This window comes from Alligator sinensis, unplaced genomic scaffold (genome assembly GCF_000455745.1).
Source record: "Alligator sinensis unplaced genomic scaffold, ASM45574v1 scaffold216_1, whole genome shotgun sequence".
Lineage (NCBI taxonomy): Eukaryota > Metazoa > Chordata > Crocodylia > Alligatoridae > Alligator > Alligator sinensis.
Window position 1 is genome coordinate 1,739,406 of NW_005841868.1, and position 22,147 is coordinate 1,761,552.

General features: G+C 45.5%; 1 long non-coding RNA gene across 1 annotated transcript in view; it reads left to right on the forward strand.

The window, feature by feature from the left end:
* The first annotated feature begins 2,670 nt into the window (after positions 1-2,670).
* Positions 2,671-22,147, forward strand: part of LOC112548206 — a 49,419-nt gene continuing 29,942 nt past the window's right edge. Inside the window, exon 1 of the long non-coding RNA XR_003092006.1 lies at positions 2,671-3,298. This is a non-coding gene — a long non-coding RNA (uncharacterized LOC112548206). The remainder of the gene's footprint in view (positions 3,299-22,147) is intronic.

Below are 22,147 nucleotides of genomic sequence, written 5' to 3' on the forward strand. Positions count from 1 at the left end.
AACAGGGATCCAAAGCCGGAGCCGCCAGGGAACTTTTCGAGGACTGCTGGGCTCTTTCAGAGTGATTTACTTGCACTTAACTTGTCCCAAAGTGCAAGCGTGACCAATGCCGAGCGCGCTCCAGGCTTGCCCTGCAAATAGGAGTCAATAAAGTTAGGGCTTGTGCCTGTGACTAGAGGAAATCACGTTCAAAGCAATCCCTGACCGCCCTGCACCTGAAGTCATCTTGTCTTGCCCCCCCCCCCCACTCCCCTTTTTTTCTTTTCTGTAATTTCTTTCTAATCTTCAATGATCTCAGTTTGCATCTGAGAGCAAAGCTGCCTACCTGGGCATGGGGCGTCAGAGGCAGAGTCGGGATCTACAGCGCAGCAGCTCACTGTTCCAGTCTAAGCTGTTCCTGGATTGCCATCTGCTGGTGACCGCTGGCAAAGGCAGCTCGTTTTATCTTGACTGGGAAGACACCTTAGCCGGGAATTTGAGGAAGACAATTCACAATAAGGCTCATGGGTCTGTTCTTGTCGTTCCCTACAGTCACTTCTTCAGGTCCCCCTCCCCCATCTTAACATAGGCCTGAAGTAGGAAATATCTCCACAAACTTGGGAGCAACCTCGAAAGATTTGCTTGCTTATTGGAGCCAACTTCAAATGGACTTAGTTAAGGGGAATTAGATGCAGAGGCTAATAACAAGCATAAATACAGAATGAGCTGACATCGTTTATTGCTCAGAAACCGGGCAACTGGAAATGTCCTTTGCCCAGTCTGACAACCAGACCGCTGTGTAGATCTATGTACAACACTGTCTTTTTCTTTTTTCTTGTTCAAGCGATCTTGTACAGCTACCGGCAGTCTCTAGGACTCGTTCAAAAACTCGTGGAAATCAACAGAAGGAGGCACAACGATTTCAGTGGACCCTGAACAAAAGCCGTAGTTCTATGGACTGCAATGGCAACAACATTTGGTCCTTTATTTAACAGAACAATTATAGAAAGCATGTGTGGGCATGTGTGTGTGTGAGCACCCACGTAGTAGGAGGACGTTTTACAAAATGTGAATTTTTCCCTTCTAAAAATGCTGAGGTTTATACAATGCACTTATAAATATTTTTGTCTCATTAGTTACTTTTGTATTTGTGTGTTAACTTCCCTCTCTCTTTCTCTTTCTCTTTCTCTCTCTCTCACAGATCCCGCGCTTGAGGATTTTGTCCAATTATGGTTTTATTTGTAGGCTATTTACCACTCCCCGTTCTGCTGAACTCTGCTTGAGAAGCTGAAATGCTGCAACAAATGTTCTTTCCCAATCTACTGGTCAGTTTGCTGAAGTGGAACGGAGTCCACTAATATATGAGAACAAGGATATAAAAGCAGGAAGACATGCATCAACCTTCAGGGTAAACAATGGGGACTATATTGATTGCTTTTTAATATGCAGTGGTCACACAGTTGGAAAGAAATCCTGCCCAGTGAAAAGGACCTGAGCTCCTACTCCTGAACAGGGCACAAGCACCTATATGTTTAATTGAAAAATGGAGTCCTGGCCCCAACCTCAAACTTCTGGAACAGTGGAGGGGCCTTTCTGATGCAGACACCCTTCCGTTAGAGGAAAGGCTCTTCAAAGCTCAGTAGAGCTAGAAAATAAACTGCTGTCCTACTTTCCAACTGTCCTCAATTGTTCATCAGGAATTCCCATTGTCCCTTCTCAAGCTGGCGTGCACTCTCATTAAGGCTGTGAATTATGTGCGCGCGCGTGTGCACGCAGCAATGGTGTTTAGCAGCCTTCCCAGAGATAAACATGTGTATATTTCTGGGGAAGGTGATTCCTGGTTTACAGCAGTCTGAAAGATTTATGAAGGAGTTAAATCCTCAGAGTTTCATGTTAATTCTTCCAGAGGGGAGCTTGGGAGGAGGTGGGGGTGGGAATGATTGTCATGCTACAGAATAGCAGATCTTGCCACAAATGCTTAGTGAAGCTGTGTGAACAAAGCTTTGGGGGAATTCGCAACTAGATGGCCAGCAATTTTGCTGGAAGTAGGAAGACTAGCTTTAGATGTATCAAAATAACAACTCTTAATTCCTCCCGTGCTGGGTTTTGATCCAAAATGACAGTCTGGAAAGGAAAAGCAGAGCTATTCCTTACATTTGTTAATGTGTTATCTGAAGTCCCAATCACTTTATTTTCAGTTAAGATGGTGCAATGTACAAGGCAAAGTGTCAGAAAATGTGAAGGCACATCTGCTTTTTCCACTTGGATAACTGCTATCCGTTTGGATAATGGACAGTCTGTACAGATCCGTAGGGGGGAAACTTTCGGACTAAAGGTTTTCACTAAAAGGAGAAGTGCTGATTTATCATTTATTTATTAAATTACAGCCTCCATGTTGTGGGTAATTGATTACTTGCTTGCTTTTCTTCTTTTGAAATGACATTCTTTCCAGAAAAATTAAGGGAACAGGGAAAACAATATATTTCAGTTTGCTTAAATATATTCTCACATCAGTTAAACACAGGAGCAAGTGGCTGATAGAACAAGTTAGTCAGTCTTAGCACTGGACAGAGCTTCAAATGTGGCTCAACTTTGGCAACTTAATCTTGACATAAGTGATCAGCCTGCGACTGTAGCCCAGGACTCTGTATTACTTTGCCAGTGAATGCTGGGTAACCTTTTTCAGAAGGCCCTAAGTGATTTAGGAGCCTGGGTTCTTTCCTTCGGATTTAAAAGCTTTGGAAAAACTTTGCCCGTCATTCTCAGTTGTGCATTCCTCGGTTTCTACTGTAGACCTCACTTCCCAAAGGCAGGAGCCCCTCTTTTTTCGTATCTGGAACCTCAGCGAGGTTTGCAATTGCACACCAATTCACATTACAGCACTCTCCTCTGTTCCAAACTTCCTCACCCCCTCCCCATCAATGCTCCTCCGCCTAGACCTGCACCAGTCCTAATGTTCCAGTCCTGGGGCTCTGTGACAGAACAAACTCTCACATGAGTGGAGAAAAAAAACCTGCGGTGGGTGGTGGTTTTCACTTGAAAATGCGAACTAGGGTGTGGTCCTACAGACTGCAATTACCTATTAATCCTCTCATCAGAGGCGGCTAGAAAACGAAGGCACCTGGGATTTGTACGAGCCAGACTCAGCTCATTCTAAGGAGAGGAGAAGTTATATTTGGGAAGTTTAGCATAGTGCTACAGGGGGGAAATGGTTTCAGAGAAGAAGCAGTTATCTTGAGGAAGAGAGACTGAGTTTAGAGCAAGTTAGGTACAGGTTGGAACCTGCCTCTCTCCAGGAAGCTTTGGATTTGCCAGAGAGGTAAGAGAACCCGTGGGGAAACAGAACTGAGGAGTGTGGGTGGGGATGAGTTGACTGGGATATATTTACATGTGAAAATTAGTGACTCTCAACTAAGATGATGCCAGATTCTTTGAAGGGTGATAAAGAGTGTGAGGAGATAAACAGATAAGCTAAGCAGATAAACCACAGGCTCAGGTTTGTCTCTGCTTGGCCAGCCCTCAACCCCCACAACCCTGCACTTCTGCAAGGAGTTAAATACTGTAATATTATTAGTTACATTAAATGTTGTATTAAAATTTAATTTCAAAACAAAATATTTGTTCTTCAAAACTAAATATAGTTTTGCAAATTGGGTGCTACTCAATAGACAGTTGCCTCAGGCTCAGTGGGGGTGCCTCAAGTCCAAAAAGATTGAGAACCCCTGGTTTATATACTACACTCCTTATGGCTGCTTCTTCTCTTTCTTCATTCTTACGTTAATAACTCCTGCAGTGTTTGCCCCTTACCCTGACCCACCAGTCATTGTGGGGGATAGGTCATATTGAATCAGGGACTCCTGATCATGGTGTTTCTTCTAGTAGCTTTTGTCATATGGCTGAAGCTATGATAGACTTCCAAGGACACTTTAACAAGCAATTGGAGAGAAGTTTTTTGAAACCAGATCTCTGGGGCTATAGTCCCAGTGACTAATTCACTCACACCTGCCTGCCATCCCTTCTCTTCCCTGATGTAACTCTCTGACATTTAGTAATATTCTTTTTTGCATGAAGTAAAAATTAATTTCATGGAAACCAACCCTGACTTCTGCTCAAAGGCTTGGTGGTGCAGCCGCTGTACAAGAGGATGCTGGGAGATCTGGGGTTAGGTTGTGGTCACTTGGAATCCTACCAGAAACTAGATCTGAGCTCTGTAGCAAGCTACTTTATCATCCCTCTGGCATGTTCCAGTCAATGGGGATGTAATTGGGGATGTAATGGGGTCCTGTAGGAGAATGTGGGCAGATGGACTGGCTAATCCAGTTGGAAGGATCAAGGTTAGGGTTGCTTTCAGAATCATGGGAGGGAAATCCAAAAGCCTTTCTATGGTGTCAGAGTAGAGAACCAGGAAAAAAGACCTTTTTGTATACCATCCCCAGCTCATCTAAGAACTTAAGGCAAAGATGAGTGTCTACATCACTTTACCAACATCAACCTGCCATGCTCAATAGTCAACTTCTCAACAATCCCCTCCATGTTTTTTCCCACACCCCCTTGCAAATGGGAAACTTCCTGAAAAAATGTGCACAGCTATGGCCATCTCTTATAGAACTACATCCACTACTATTCCAATTAACATCAGCCTGCCTATCACAGCTAGGTTTGGTAGCTGATAAGCTGGGCCTTTCCCCCTTGCACTTATCACTCTTCACTTTCCTCCAACCTCAAGAAACAGAACCTGTAAAACTAGATTCGACCTTCACCCTGTTAACTTGCTTGCATGCCATTTTCTCAGTCTCTTAGACTGTAGGTGCTGTAGGGCAGGGATAGTTTTATTCATGTTGTAAAGCACCTAGCACAACGGGGATCTGATTCTGACTGGGATCTCTGGGCAAGCTATGGTGACTACCAAGAATGTAACCCAGTGGAAAGCTGAAAATAAGGATGATTTTTATGGTTCCTTGGGGTAACTATTTCAAAGTTATCCAAGTTATTTAGGCCAAGTTTAATTTACTTTTGATGGATTTTAAGCTCTTGAAGGCAGTTAAATGCTTCTGGAAAATATGCCCTTGATCTAATGCAGTGTTTCATTCAAGTGTGAGATGAAAAGGGTTAGCTGCAAGGTGTGTGGAGTAGGAGATGGACATCTATTTAAATGGTTTTCTAGAGTCCCAGATTTCAGTGAACTCTTAGCTCTTGCGGTTGTGAAAATCCATCAAAATGTGACCTGGGTACAACTTGTTCAGGTGCTGTCTACCTGGATTTGCACAGAGCTGGACACACAACAGCTTGGAAGAACAAGATGTTCCATTCGTGTCAGTGGATGCTAGCTTGGATGGCAATGAAGAGACTATAAATGTCATCACGGTTAATGACTTCACTGATCAGGAAACCCTGACAGAACTGATACAACGATCTACTGCTGCAGTCCTCAAAGCCTGCACATGGGATGTAGAGTTGCTAAAGACATGTACTTTAAGATGGGCTGGCCTTTTGAGACTATGGTGAAAGTTGGGGGCATCATAGGAGAGATTAAGCTGCCAGAAGTTTGAGGCAAAACTTCTCATGTAACCATTGGGAAATGTGTTTAATAGGAGTTCTCCTGTGGAGATAGAGGGCTTGGGAACAGGTACCAGGACAGAGCTTTCCACTACTTCCACAGCCGTGAAATGCACTGAATGTTCGTTAGTCCAGTTGCTAGCAGATAAGTAATCATTCTTCTCACAGAAACTTAACTTGTAAGTGGCAGACTTTGTGGTTTGGCAGAGAGGCCAGGGTGATCACAATATTCCTCACCTTTACAAGGGGTATCTCAGGTCAGCATTTATGTCTCACTGCTCTGTCTGTACAGGGAGTAACGTACCCAGTCTTGTTGCTATGCCAGCTACCCATTTCAGGCAGCTAGCCAGATCCTTGGTATCTGTCTTTTTCCCCCATTTACTGCAGTTAGTGGGTGTCTAACAATCATCCTTACCGCAATCCTAAGAAGTAGGAAAGGCCAGCTGTAAAATGGGCATGGGGTTCTGGGGCACAGGCTAAATATGGGGACTAGAGACCATTATTTTAGAACTGAACTATTCTAACTACCCTATCAATGCAACCGCCCTCTTCCTTATGGAATTCAATGTGGACAAGGGACAAAGGCAAAAGGTGTGATCCTGTGGTATGAGGAGGACACCAGGGAAATGCTGAATGCATTCAACCTCCATGGATTCCACTATGAACCCAGAATGCATAGCACCTCATGAAAGCAAATCTAAAGAGACTCCATTCTTTAAAACTGTCAATTTAGCAAGACCTGCTTCTCACATAACAAGGCCCCCGTTCAGTAAAGCAGTTGCATCCCATTATCTTTCAGGGTCTTTAGAGGTGGATCACTAAATGGGAGTCTATAGGAGTCTGCGCGGGTGGGGTTCAGTGTTTGGGGCAGAGACCTTTCCATTGGAATGGGGCCCACACTGCTGCCCAGACATCATTCTTCTGAGGTTTGAATCTGTTTCCCTAAAGACACCAGATTTATTCCAAGTGAGTGTGAAACTCTTGTCCTATCTGAAGCAAGATGTTGTGGGTGGGTGTGTTTTGGAGGCTGGCTAAAATGCCTCCTTATTTCTAAAGCCCCCCAGATGTCCATTGGGCTGGATGGTCAGTGAAACAAGTTAGCCCACAGTCAAAAGGCCTGAAATGTTTGAATACCAAGCAGCAGCAATACTGAGAGGATTGCATGCGTCAGTCAATTCTTTTACTCCTTTTCATGTTACTTGCTTAAGCCTACTTTAACAAATCTAACTGTCTTAACAAGCTACCAGCTGACTAAGATGATCCAGTCCCCTTTTGTAATAGCCAGGGATTTTTGCGGTCCTTCACAGAGCCTGTTTGGAGGCTTTTATCAAATATGAGAGGCCTTAATGAGTTAGCGTCTTGGAGATCAAAGGCAGGGATATGACTGTTGTCCTCTCTCCTCTGCTCAGTCTGCTGTGACCCCCTGTATGGATCTTGTCATGGATGCTGATGTCTGCGACTTCAGAAGTGCAGAGGAAAAGAACCAAGTCTCCGCTGAGCAGACAGTAGTTAATTAGACAAGAGGCAGAAGTGCCTGAGTGCATGGAAGGCTGTCTTGCCTCAAAGAAACAAAATAGCTGCCTCCAACCCCCTCCCCACAAAAAAAAAACAAAACCAAAAAACCTCCAACTGACAACTCCACATTTTTTTCCATCATCTTTTCCTAGTGCTGGAGAGGCTGCTCACAAAGTGGAAATTCCTGAAGAACAGGCCTATTGTCCTCTTTTTAGCCATTTTCAACTGAGAGCAGGTCACCCTAGAGACTGCTTCAGCTGGACCTCAGCATCTGCAGAAATGAATTAGGGGAGAGTGAAGCTTCAGGGTTGGGGGCAGGGTGACTTTTACTTAAGCTGTCAGATCTGGCTGGTGAAACTGTCAGAGTGAGATTTTTTTTTTCATAAGAGCCAAAGTGACTTGGGTGACTTTCGCTGGATTTTGCATCCCTAAATTCTTTAGGTGCTCTTGAAAATCCCACCCTAACCCTGAACCAACCAAACCCTTTGTGAGGCTCTGAAATGCAAGGTGAGCTTTATTTCTTCCAGGTGTGTGGGGCTGCACTTCCACTAGAAACTAGGAGCATCAACAATCTTGGGTGAGGGGTATTCTGCTTATATGACTCTTAGGAGCAAAGGTCAAGTGCAGAGCTAATATACTTCTATTCCAATATAGCTTGAGGCCTAAACAATCAAGTGTTCATCCAGGGATAATGAACGCTTGATTAAAACTTCACCTGAAGCAAAATGGAGGTGGTATGGTTCAAGGTGTGAACACTATTTTGAGTCCAAAGCATCTATTCAATTTCTGATATTGTGCTGGTGGCTTGCTATCACAGTGGTCTCTCCTTCCCTTGGTTATTTGCTGCATTGGAGGAAGTAAATAAAGACACTATGCCTACAGGTGGCAGTATGATACACTAGTGAAAGCAGTGGCCCAAGACTTAGAATGGGTTTCTGTTCTTGGCTTGGCAACTGACTTCTGAAACGAGTTACTTCAGTTTCCTGTGCCTCTTCCCCTGGGTATATAGATGAAGTTCTTTAGGGTTGTATCTGTTTTACAATGCGGTGTAGAGCAGCTGGCACAGTGGGGCTCTGGTCTCATTAAGGCCTTCAGTATTTCACAAGTAATACTAATTAGCCTTGGTATTTTACTTCACTCATCACTTCTCCCAGGTACTTGGAACTGAGACATGAGCCCTGCTTTTAACTTGCCCAGAAAAAGACCTTTTTTGAGATGAGAATCTGGCTGCGACAGTCATTCATTCATCACTTGCACACTAGACTATTGTGATTTACTATATCTTGGCAGAAGGTAGAGGTGACATGGAAACAAAATGCAGCAGCCTGCTTCTTTCTTGGGCAATCTTCCCAGACCTCGCTGAATCATTTTGTGGGCTCCAAGTTTGTTTTGGTGCATGTTCAAAGCCTTGGTCTTACTCCTTAACCCACTGTGCTGGTGAGGAGCCTACTGGTATAGATTCACAGATTAAAGGCCTACAGGACACTGGGACTGTTTAGACTGACTGACTGCATATCACAGCGCACTAAATTTATCCAATTTGCCCTCCATTGAGCCTAATAACTTGTTTGGTTGGGCACATCCCTGTCACTGATGGGAAGATTCCAACAGATGGAGAATCCCTCGCTTCCCTTGGTAGTTTGCTCTAACGATTGTCCTCACTCACAGTGCTGATTTCTTATTGGGCTGTGTCTGATTCAGCTTCCTGCCATGGGTTCTTGTACTTTTTTGACTAAATTTAGAGAGCTTTAGGACTTGATCTTTTATCATTAAGGTCTCATTTACACTTTACTGCCAGAAGCTTCTGATGTCAGTGCAGTCATGGTGAGGCACTTTGAGTGACTTTGTTACAGCAGCTGCATGGGCAGGCAGTGAAGTGCATTCTGGGAAGACACCAGGGAGACCAAAGTGGGCAGCAGCAGACTCCTTCTTTCACTCAGAGACGTGGTGAAACAGCTGGCAGAAAGAGAAGGTTATGCTGCTGCAGGGGAGCATGGGTGTAGATGCAGGATGCCTTTCTAAGGTCTTGCTGACCAGTGACATAGGTGCAGCTTTCTAGGTCTGTTACTACAAGACTTCTCTGCCACTGAATTACTTATTGTGGCTCTACTGTATTCTTTCCAGTTCATCCATGTTCTCTCTTAACATATGGACAACAGGACTATTTACAGTACTGTTGGGTTGGCTGTCATTGCTGCCATCAGGGAAAAGCAGCCTTGCTATTCTTTTACATACAAGGATCACATTAGGAATTGGCCACAGAATGGCATAAAAAGCTCTGCTCAATGGTCTGCTCATTCTGGCCACATAGTCATTGACTGGGCTAGTAACTCCACCTATTAAAGGTGCAATATTTTTATGTTGGGATTGGATTTCTTAAGACACCTTAGGTGTCTAGATACCTTCATTTTGTGTGTTTGTACTTTGAGGGGGTGGGAGGGCAGAATTCCATCAGGACATTTTCAGTCTCCTGCCCATTGCATAGTCTCTTATGTCAGTAAAATGTGACTACAAAAACAAGTGGAAAAGCTATCCTGACTTGGTAGCATTTTAGACCTCCCTATCACTTGCTCTGTAAATAGCAGCATGAGTTGTGGGGTGTGTCGGGCCCACTGCTTTCTCTTCTGTACACAAGAAGGAGAGAGCCTTCTGGAGATCTTGGCTTAAATGAATCAGTATGAGTAAAGACTTAAACTTCCTGTAAACTTCTATCATCCTCAGATCAAATATAACAGGTATGCTACAAGCAACAGCTGTAGAGAAAATGGTCTTTGATGTAGATCTCCCAAATCAATGTGCCAATAGAAAACAAACTGTTGAACATTCATTGCATTATACTTGAATGTCTGCTGCTGAGTAGCTCCAACATGCTTGTGGCAGACTCTGGGCAGTAAATACAAATGGCTTAGAGTTTGCCTCACATGAATGTTTCCTATTACCTACTCATTGCAACACCCCTCTTCATGTAGGTAAGAATTGGAAGGAAAAGCTGCCAGATATAGTGGAGTGCCTAAGTAATTGAAATAGGACCTTTTAAGAAACAAAGGTAGAAATTATCTAACTTGACCATGACCACCTAGGTGGGCTTACATTTTTAGCTTCCTGATTCCCAGTCTGGTGTTTTGGTGCTCAGACCAACCATATTGCATTTCAACATCTGGCTAAATGAAATCATGTCTGCTTTTCTCTACTGTGTGTTTGTGTGTAAAGGGAATTCCAGGAAGAATAGACTTGCTGGTTTTGAGAAAATTGCCCTTGTAGTAAGTAGGGTGCCTAATTTTTATCCCTTTGTAGTAGATGTGATGGCCACCATCTGAGCTGGAAACCACTAGAGCTAAAATGCACAAGTTTTCTACAGGTGTGAGATAAGGTTCTTGAGCTACTGGTTACAGGGCCACAGCTTCTGTGGACTCCCCACAGAAGAGGACCATCAGATCCTACCAGTGATAAGTGCACATCTGCCTTCTCAAATGGACCAGGATTGACCAAAAAAAGAAATCCATGACATGAGACCATTCAAGGTAATGTTTCCAGCACTTCCAATGCCTTTGTAACTTCAAAACTGTCGAGGTCTGATTAGTTCTTCAGAGCAGAGAGAAACCAGGATTCCCATAGCAGCTGTATATGTATACAGCTCCGGTTTGCTAAATACTGCCTGCTTTCTCATTTGACAACCACTTTTTTAAATGCTTCCAAGGTCAATAAGCTGTGGTTATTTTAAAGTAAAATATGAAATATATGTGGATGTCTGTGAAGTTAAAGGAATGGGGAAAAAACTGGGCCACTAGATGGCTCTAATGAGCAATCCCTGTTAATATGCCAATAGGCATAAGATTTTTCTGGCACTAAGGACTCTCTTCCTAAACTCTAAGCTTTCTTTGATTCACAGAAATCCTTGGCGGATGCCCTACAAACTCAGAGCTACTTTACATTCCCGAATAATAGCAGCTCCCTGTACCAAAAGAGGCTTACATGTTAGAGAAGTTCAAACTGAAACGGCAGCAAAGCAAGGATGACAATGGAGGGGAGGTAAAAAAGAGGAGTGTCTTTAAGAGCACTAGGGTCTATGCAAGAACAGCACTGCAGTCTGTCATAAGTAACACTATTTGTGTAAAACAGTCAATGCATCTTAGAAATAGGCTGAGAGAGAGAACGAACAGGCCAAGAGAGTCCGAAGTGTCTTGAAGTGACTTCTTGTAAATGCTTAACAATGAAAGGTTTGAGTTTGGAGACTGATCTGCTTTTTCCTGTGGTAAAAAGTACCATTAATCTTCCCTTTCCTTTCAGGATACAGAAAGGAAAAAGTTAAAGCCTTGGAAATATGAAATATTAAGTTAGTACTTTTAACAATATTCCTTATAGCCTTTACCTTCAGCTGTAGAAGTTTTATTAGGGGGAAGTGCCAAGTTTTAGATGGCAGCTCTGTCCTTGAGATTTGGAGTTTGCTATTGTAGTTGGAAAGAAAACAAGACAAACATAAAAGGGAAAGGAAAGAAGAGTAAAGCTAGAAATGTGGCTTCCGTTTCTGGTGTTGACCTTGACTTGCAGTCTCGCAACTTGGGCAGCACTGTCACAGTGCACATGCTTATCAGCAGAGATCCTGATTTTCTCTGATTTTAAAAACATCCCCAATTTTTTGGCTGGAAAAAAAAAAAAAAATCCCAAATCCACATTTTTCTGAGATTTAAATGAAGCACTCTATCTATCTAGCTATCTATCTCAAACTTTTAAAACTGAGTATTGGGTTGTTGTTGTTGTTTTTTTAAATCGGAGAAAGCCAGGATCCCTGCTTATCAGCTCTCCAGAGATTGGGCCATATTTACCAGTGTCGTACTGGGTTCCCAGTGATGCTACTAAAAAAATGCAAACTGGGCAGGTGACGCTGTAGACAAAGGACAAAAGGAGAGGAATGGAGAAAGAAGGTAGATGGGGATGGAAAATAACTTGGGGCAGTGGGGTGAGAGCAGGAACCCAAATCTCTAATTCTAGGTGCTATTAGCTCAAATGGGTGGAAATAAACAAATTGCATCCTGGTCAGGGTGCCTTTCAGCATTGGACTTATGAAGACAGGGTACTGTTTAGGGATTTTAGATCCCAGATCCGGTGGAAGGGTAGCAGTTGTGATGAGATCACATCCTTTACTCTGCTCATAGTCCTGGCATCAGCATCATTTAAGGGCACCAAAAAAGAAGTAATGGGTAGAATAGCTCATCTTCATGTTATGCTTGTTCATCAATTAGGTATTACTTTCAACACCAATTTAGTCTGCCATCTTTACCAATTATGATTTCAGTAAGTTTCATGAATGAATTGGCTATTTTTTGTTTGGCCTAATCAATCTATCACTTTTTTTGCTGACAGAAAATCATAACCCAATGATTTTTAGTGCCTCGGCATTTTGAATTTTCCCTGCCACATGGAGCTTTCTTTGCACGGTGGATTTCTCAGCTGCAGAGAGAAATCCCCGGTGCAAAAGAGTTCCCGCCACATGTATGCAAATTAGTGTCCCGCTATTGGTCAATTCTAAATTATTCCCACGTGGCGGCTAGCAATTGGCTCGCTAGCCGTACAAAAGGTTAGAGCAGTTTCCGCCCAAGTTGGAGGACTCCACAACCATCTCGTGGGGAACTCTGAGAGTGCTGTGGAGCCTAGCAAACTCTGCGTGTGTCTTGGAGGAGGACATAGAGGCCTGATCAGCTCTTAGCCACTCCCCGTCATAGTGGAAATTTGATGTATCCCCCGTGTAAAGCGCTCATGGAGTCGTACATCGACGACTCATCTCGGTCCGGTGCGGTTCGGAAGAGATCTCGCTTGTGTTTGTTTGTGTGCAACTGCAACTCAAGCAAGTTCCCTCCCTGCACTGTGACCATCGGCAGTGTAAGTAAAGCTTTCTTTGTAAAACCAATACGCTTCCGTGCCTAACTCTACTCCGTCGTGGAAAATCCCCACCTGACGGTCCGGGCTACTGGCCATAGCCTTAGACCGACCCTCGGTCCCAACAGACATGTACACAAAAGGATGAGTTAGATATTTTTTTTCAAAGCTTAGACAAGTTGATGGGATCATAAAGAACAGCTGTTACAGGGATGTAAGATAAGCTGTTACAGTGCTGACAATGCCTAACTTTCAGCCTCCTGACCAGACATTCCCCTGCCCTGACGTAGACGCCCTACCCCTGCTCTTGTTAACTCGGAGTGGGATCCATAACAACCAATATGATGAATGGGGAGCTGCATAGAGCTAGCCAACAGGGAAGCAGTGAGAACAGGGGTATATCCTATACCTCTGGGATTAAATTGGATACATGATTGGATCCCTCCTGGAAGTAGGGGCTTGTGTCCTTTGAGAAAAAGACCTTTCCTTTCTCCAGTGGCATAATAAGAGTGCACATGGTATGCAGGAGACCCAGGTTTGGTGCTGCAATCATTGATCAAGGTACAGCTTGTTTGGGGGCTGCAGGGGGTGGGGAGGGAAAATCTCACCCCCTGGAGCTATTCTGACTCCTTAGAAATCTTAAATCCACTGTTCCAGAAGGAGAAAAAAGAAGGCAAGCTCTCTAGCCAAATGGTTAGGGCACTTGTCTGCAAGGACAGGGAAGTACTGAATTTCCATCCTTGCCTGGAGGACTCCATCTCTAAATTGCATAAAGAATCATGGGAGCAGAGATCTGGAACCCAGGTGAGAACCCTACCTGGGGTGTCGTAGTCCTGCTTGTCCAGGCCTAAAGCAACTCAATCTTTCCTGCACCATGGCAGAGTTTCAACAGGAGCAGCGCACACTGTCCTCACCACAGAACCCATATAGCTTACTTGATGGGAGGCAAATTCTTGGGAATGTGGGAGACGGGAAGTGAATCACCTCAGGTAGAGAAGGGAGCAGTCACCAAGGCTGGCCGTGACTTCCTTCTTTAACAGAAGGGTGGCACCAGGCCTGTCTTATAAGAGGACGCAGCAGTTATTGGAACTCGGTTTGTACTCTGAGAGCGCCTCAGCTGAAGTAGGCAGAGGAATCCCAAGTTTCTGGGCCCTCATGGGGTAGGCACCAAATAGTTTAGCCCCCTCATGAGTGAAACATTTCTGGGTATGTGCAGGAGCTGATGTCTGGAAAGTTTTAATATTAAAACCAGGCTCTTCTATAGCTTAAAAGCTCCTAGTGTTGGGAAGCAGTGCAGTGTTGGCTGTAGGGATAATACTGGACTCTGTTCTTTGCTACTTAAGCCCTTTTTTAAGACCTGGCTTGTAGCTCAGAGCCCTCAGGATTCCCTGGGTTGGCATTCAAATCTGAATCTAGATCTAGAGCAAACCATAGACAGTAAAAAGCTATGTGACCACAAATCTGGCACTGTATCTGCTATGGCTTCCTTTGAAGTTAATAGATTTATTCAGCTTTAAAATAACCAGGAACTTCCTGGACCAGAAGAACAATTCTTTATAAGTATCCTTTCTGGTGTATTTGCAGTGGCATTTAAGAGAGAGTGACAAGGTCAATATACCTGCATTCAAACAGTAGGTCAAATTTGTATGGGAAAAAGAAATGGGGCCAGTGGGAAATTGCCACTTATCCATTCATAGTATCTGATGAAGTAGATTGTTGCCTACAAACCCCATGCCTCTCTAAACCTTTTAAGACCTTCAAGTTTTTAAGGGCATTTTACACATGCTCTAAGGATGGGAGAGGGGTAAAAGTTGTTGAATGAGCTTCAGTTAAAGTGCCCCCGCCACCATTTTGGAGCATGGGGATGCTGATGCATGGGATTTGGAGGCTGTCTGGAGCATGTCAATTAGCATTCTCCAGCAGACTAGATTAATTAAGTCTGCTCCAACATGCTGCAATTACAGTGCATAGGAGGAGTGTCCCACATGTGTACAGGCACCCTATGGTACTACCCTGTCCTACCTTCCACCTGACTTCAGACTAACATGCCTCTAGTGGAAGAAGGAGGAGGCAGCATGCTCTTTTTGTACAAAGGTACCTATCTGATACTTGCATGACAACAGATGGAGTGGGGGGAGAATGTGTGCTGGTGGCAGCTAGCTATTCCAACCACCCCAGATTAGGCACCAGCTTGTATATGTATAGTAACATACAGCCCCTGCCCTGAAGAGCTTAGTCCAAGTAGTCAGCACACAGTGAGAGTGAAAGTGTCCAAAGGTCATGTCATACAGCAGGTCTCCTGGAAATAGACTTATAGGTCTACTGAATCCTCCTCTGGTACTTTATCCACAGGCCCATGGACACTTTTAAACGTGCTCCAGGGGTGGGGGGGGGGGGGGGGGGGGGGGGGGGACAGTGCTTTTTATTAGAGCAGCTCTTGGAGCTGTGAGCTGCTCTAATTAAAGTGCCATAGCATCTTGTGTATTGGCCTCCCTGTCCTTCAAAATGGTGGTGTGGGCACTTGATCTAGCTTGTTTGACCAGCTTCAATTCAAGCACCCCCACTGCCATTTTGAAGCACTGGTACATAAGACATGGAGGCTGGCTGGAGCAGGGGAATTACTATGCTACAGCAGACTCAATTAATCAAGTCTGCTCCATCATGCTATAATTGCAGTGTGTTGGAGCAGCTGCAACAATTATAGCACACATACAGGCACCCGTACTGACTGCAAACCGAAACAATGGAGTTAGGTCACTAACAAGTAGGAAGAAACTTAAGGCCTCATACTTTTTGTATAAATGCAACTTACCATGATATACCAGGATCAGATGGTATTCTGTCCTTGAATATGGCAAAGTCAGGAAGTCTTCTGGGACTGATAATAAAACAATGCAGCCTCCATTCAGGAGCTTCCAGGCACTTTCTGTAGGAGGGGCATGTGTTATACACTGTACAGACTGTGAAGCTGAATTCTAATAAGGACTCCTTCTGAGGCCTGGGGCAACTTCGCCCTTTAAATCAACTAAATTGCCTCAGGGGTTGGTCATCTTTCTGCCTGGCTTCCTCACCTGCTTAGTGTAGTTAATAACCTCTCTCTGTGTTGGGAGACTAATTAGTTATTGACCTCGAGTCCTTTGAAGATCAGAGGTTATAGCTCCAATGTTGTGGCATTCTCCCTCAGTGAGAGGAGCTTTTAAGTTTGGTTTCCTAACACAGAAACCTTTGACAGCTGTTTTACTTAAAGGAGGGTCCTTATGCCCTATACAGGTCCTTTCAAAGGTCTTACTTTTGCTCTCTCTTCTCAGTAATGCCAATTAGAAGACAACAGGGCATCAAGAAGGAGAAAGGACCCTTTGGAAAGTTGCAGGATATGTGCATTGACTGCTTAAGATGTCCACAAGGCAAAGACACAGATCTGGTGGGGAAGCTCCATTGTTGCTTAGAAAATAGATTCTGCCCTTGGATGCTCTTAGTCAGTTAGGCACCTTCTCTTTACTTGGGATTCAGTCACTAGCAGTCAGCACCTGATACAGGGCTCCATCATTTGTCAAGAAAAAACATGTTCTGCACCTTGAGCTTATCCCTTGTTCAAAGGTGGAATAAGCTCAATTGCTGCAGTTAATGGCTTCCTCCTCCCCACTTGAGCTTTGTAGCAATGCATTTTAGCTGGATCAAGGTTTGCCTCAGAATACTTAAGGGCTAAAAAGCCCATGGATTTCTCCCAGGTTGCAGTGATCCTCTTAGTGACACAAGGCTGCCTGTCATCTGCTGTGGAGAACCTTCTTCTGTTTGGATGACAGTTGGGGAGGATTTGGAGGAAGTCTCATCTCAGCCTTTCTTAACCAGAGGCAAAAGAAGGCCTGTGTGTATAGTGGAAGAACAACATGGGGAAGTGGAGGTGAACTCAGATGTTTCACCCTTAAAAAAACAAAAAAACAAAACAAATCACGGAACAAAATGTCTCTGCTCCTCATAAATGAACATCTGTGCTTCAGCTTCCTCTGAACTGGTCCTCAGATCTGTACTTGGATAACTATTTATTTACTTCCTCACTGCGGTCAGTTTAAATGCTGCTGAAGACCTCATCTCAGCTAACATTCAGCTGGCTCAGTCACACTGATGTGAAGAGAGCCATACTGATTGACACCAGCTGAGGATTTGGCCCAGTATTTTTAAGCCAGAGGATGTAAAGAAAAATTCTTTTATTGATCATGCTGGCATTTGGCAGAGGGACAACAGTTGACATAAGGGTGGGGTAAGGCAGTCTTTTCTCCATCTCTAGGGACTTAGAGCAGGTAGAGGCAGGAAGAGAATAAATCTAGTGCTCTATAGTTTACAATTTGTGTTACAGTAATGACTTGGGCCTCTCGTCTCAGCTGGGGCTCTTGTACTAGGCTCTGTGTCTATGTAATGAGAGAGAAATGTATAATTGGACAAGGAGTTCACACTATTAAGGGAAACGTATTAGTAGAGATCACGATAACAGGCCAAAACCCTCAGGACATTCTGCTGGAGGGGACACCTTTCAAATTGCTTTTGCCTTCTATGGGTGTGTCCAGATGAGTGTGCACGTGCCTCTTGCAGCATCTCAAACCCCTTTGAGATGCTGCAAGACGCACGCTGGGAACAAAAAAATGTTCCCCAGCCTGCAAATTTGCAGCATGGGCTCAAAAGTTGATACCTGGAGATCTATGTATCAAAAAATACCCTGGGGGAAAAAGTGGGGCAGGGCACAGTCCCAGACAACTGGAGCTTGGGTCCTCCATAGAGATGCTCTGGTAGCCAGCCACAGTGTCTCTGTGGCTGGCCCTTGCCCCCGGGCTGAAGTGTGCTGCCTGCCAAGGCTCCATGCTACGTAAGTAGGGGGTGGTGGGCTGGAGGAGGAGAGAGGGGACCATGAGGGGGCCGCTCCCCCTTGCTCTCCCAGCTCCCCTCTTGCTCCTTTCCTCACCCCCACCCCCCACACAGCCCATATTCACCAGCTGTAGCAGCGGCCATTGGGGCTGCTCAGGGCCACATGGCACAGCCCCCTGGGGCAGTGGAGGGCAGCGGGGGTTGGCCCCAGCCACCTGGCACCTGCCCTGCCACTCCTGCATCATGCAGGTGCAACCTGGCTCAGTAGGGCACCACGGGCTGTCTGGCAGCTCGGGGTCACTTGGGGTGAGTGGCTTCAGGCCCCAGGTGACATCTACAGTACCCCAAGATGCCAGACAGTGTGTGGCATCCTGCCAAGCCAGGCTGCACCCGCACAATGTGGCAGCAGCAGCATGGGTGCCAGACATCTGGGGCGGAGCCCTGCTGCCCTGTGCTGTGTGGTGGGGGGCTGTGCCACGAGGCCCTGAGCTCCCCAATCACTGCTGCTGCTGTTGGTAAGCTGCAGGTGGTGCGGGAGGCTGGAGCCCAGTGAGGGAGCAATTGTGGGGAGGGGGTAGGAGCCGAGCAGGGAAGCAATCAAGAGGCTGGATCCAAGTGGGGGAATCCCTGAATAGTCTCCAGCGTCCTGCTCCTTCCCCTGCTCATCTCCAGCCTCCGGAGGCTGGAGATGAGCAGGTGGCCAGCAGGGGTCTGGGGTTGGGCAGAGGAGGGGCTCTGGGCTTGGTGGGGGTGCTGTGGGAGGGTGTTGGGACCCTGCAGGTGGGGCAGTCCATGTGATGGGGGGGCAGGGGACCCACCCCTCCTAAGCAGCCCCCCATCAGTCCCCCCCACAACACCTACCCACACACTGACCCCCATCCCTCCACACCCACCCACACAACACCCACAGGTGCTGGCCCCAGGCTCTAGCTCTCCCTATGATGTGTCCAATTCTTCTATTCACATAATGTTTCAGTTGTGAATATCCGTATAAATGAAAGGACCATAATTCCCTTCAAAACTGAATTACCAGAAGTAACTCCTCTTGTACTACCAAGGGAGGGGATTTGTTGAATTCTGTCTCAGCTATTTTAATGCATTGGCTCTTACAACTAAGGAGAAAGCTAAGACATTTTATACTAATGTATGCAAGTCAGAAATTTCTGTTCTCAGTTGCACCTTGGATTTCAATGATAGTAAAGTCATTGAAATCCTTTCCATCTACCTTCTTCATTGCTCCTGACAGATTATATGTACCTATCTCTGTTCATCATGTCACCTGCATGCATCACCCTGAAACTAGGGCTAATATTGATTTATTTCAAAATAAATCAATGTACATAATGGGAACAAACTTGAAAAGAGGTCAGATCTAGGTAGACCAAAGAAAGATGGTGCTTTTTCACTATTATAAATTTAAACTTTTCATCAAAAACCCAAACACTAAAAAATAATGGCAGCAGAAAACACTTTTTTTTTCCCCCCCCTCTATTGGAAAACCAAAAATTTGAAAATCAAATTTTCAAGGAACACTGATGGTTTTTAATTGCATTTTTCCCTTTATTTGAAAATACAATTTCCTATGTAAATAAATGTTTTGATAGATTTTTTTTTTTTTTTTTTTACCAGTCCTGCTACATGGTTGAGAACTGGGCACCTTCTTAAAACCTGATCCTTGTTTAGAAATCTATTTTAAGCTGTGTTTGCTTTAAAATATGTCTTTGGGTGTTGGAGATGAACACACACAAACTTTACCATGACCTCTGGAAGTTGTACTTGGGGACGCATAGAATATTCAAAGATTATTGTATCAGTGTGGGGAGGGTTATAGTTATCATTGTGTTCTTGGCTAGAGGGATATATTTCCTGTTGAAAAGGGAACTCCTGAGCTGTGTTGTGACCTCTTAAAATTACTGATGGCAATGACAGACCTGTGAAAATTTTTACCTTGGAGTGTGAAAATTAGTGTATACTGTTTTCTTCTGATGCAAGAGGCCAGATAATTGAAGAGCAAAATGGCAGAAAGAAATGGTCCAGATCTGAGAGGAGACCACATCTGTACCACATCTAAAAACCAAGTAACTTTGAGTTTCCTACCTATGCAGCCTTTATCAGGAAGAAAAGTAACCATCTGGAAAGCATGTGTAGAAGGTCTTTGCATTGTTTTATGTTTTCTCTGCAATACTTTTGACCTATGTGAATAGTATTGTATTTTAAAAAAATAGCTGGGCACTGGTCAACCACTGACTTGCAGAGAACAGGTCTGTGGATGCTGGACTGAGTTCAGCAGTGCTGGAATAATTACAGCAGACTGCAGGAGAATTGCAGTCTAGAGCCCTGGTCTGCAGAGCAGGGAACCAGATGCTCCCATCCAAGAGAGGTGCTTGCTGGGGGTCCTGGAAGTGGGGTGCCCATTAGGCCTGTGCAAAGTGGCTAGTATTCGCTTTGGATTTGGCCAATTTGGGGGACAGTGATTCGATTCGGTTATTTGAATCACTGCCCCGAACCGATTTCAGCCAAATCTAATTTGCATATTTGGCTGCTGCCAAAATTTCTGAATCACACAGGCTGCATCCCCCGCCCATTCTCCCAGCCCCGGCAATGGCTGCCCTGCCCACACCAGCTCCCGGCACTTTGGGGGAAAAAAGCCCTGACTCACTGTGTGCTGCCACCCAGGGGGTGATCCCTGCTGCTCCATGCTGCATGGGGGGCTCTGCCACAAGCCCTCCAACTGCTGCCCACTCCCCTGCCCCATCCCCCCACATGGCTGCTTCACCTGCCCCAGCTCCTGGCCCTTTAAGAAAAAAAACCCCCATAACTCACTGGTTCCTGCCTGGTGGGGGCGGTGATCTTCACTGGCCCCCACTGCCCTGTGCCATGTGGGGGGCTCTGCAAGAACTCCCTGAAGTCCAGAAGCTGCTGCAGGAGCTGGGGAGTGCAAGGGTTTTTTGTTTTTTGTTTTCCTTAAAGGGCCAGAGCTGAGGCGGATGGGGCAGCCATGGGGCAGGGACTGGGACAGTGGGGTGGGGGTTGAGGGACCTCTTGCAGAGCCCTCCATGCAGTAGGGGGCAGCAGGGATCGCCCCCCTTCTGGCAGCACCCAATGAGTCGGGGCTATTTTTTAAAGGGCCGGGAGCTGGGGCTGGGCAGGGCATCCATGGTGGGAGAGTGGGCAGGGGTCAGCTGAGCTAGGGGAGCAGGCAGGAGATGCAGCCTGGCAGGGGTTCCCCCATGGTCCCCACTCCCCTGTTCCCTACTTACGAGCTCCTAGTATGGCTCCAGCTCCCTGCTGCAGCGGGAGGGGACTGCCCAAATCATCAAAACTCTCTGAATCTTTTCTGAATTGATTTGAAGAGCTTCAAATTGATTCAGACCTTTTTTATTGGTCCCCTGATTTGATTTAGATTTGGAGATTCGGCCACCAAATTGGGCTGAATCTCCTCTGAATCAAATCACCACCTGAAGCTTCACACAGCCCTAGGGACCATGAGGAAGCTATAAAGGGGTCAGAAGTATAACTAGCCTTCAAAACACAATGATGTCTCTTGCAAAACCAGTTTTGGCCATTTTGAAACTGGTTTAAGATAAACCTGGTTGAATGTAGCATCAGACTTAATTGATTTGGGTCAAACTGGTTGATGAAACTTCTGTCCCAGGACCCCTTCCTGGTTCAAGTTAAATCATAGTCCCCCAACACTCTTTGCAGCCCTGGGCTGGGCTGTGGTGTCTGCTCTAGAAAGCAGGGCTGGCCCTATCTGTCTGCTCCCTAGCTGGAGCAGTGAGGGCTGGCTCATTGCCCCCACCAAGCAAACCTCAGCTGGGGTCTGGGGCCAGGGGAAGAGGGAGGGTAAACTCCCCACCCTCTGAGTGTGGAGCTGCCCTGCTGGCTGCAACTGTGGACTACAAACACCAGAGGCACCTGGAAGCAGGAAGAAGTGATGAGCAAACCTGCAGAATCCTGTTGTGATTCTGGACTGCAAATCCCAGAGACCTTGGGGGCAGCAGAAAGAGTAAGTGAACACACAGCCCATGCTGTGTTTATAGTTCTTCAGAGAAATAATTATTCTTGTTCAAGCTTTTATGAATTCAGTGCCACTACCTTCCCCACCCTCCCCTCCCTGCCCAGGTAGAACACAGGGCCACATCCCCTCTGTTCCAGCAGGGAGTGGGAAAAAGTCTCAGAGGGCTTCTCTCTTCCCTCCCCAGCTTCTGGTTTGAGCCACTGCAAGCATGTGGCTGCATTTTCTGAATCAACAGTGATTGTGTGTTCATTTGTTTATCTATTTAATCTCTGCAGCTTAAGCTAACCTGAAAAGACTGAATCAATTCAGCCTTGGGCTTTTTGACTGTCTGTACTTAGCCACAGT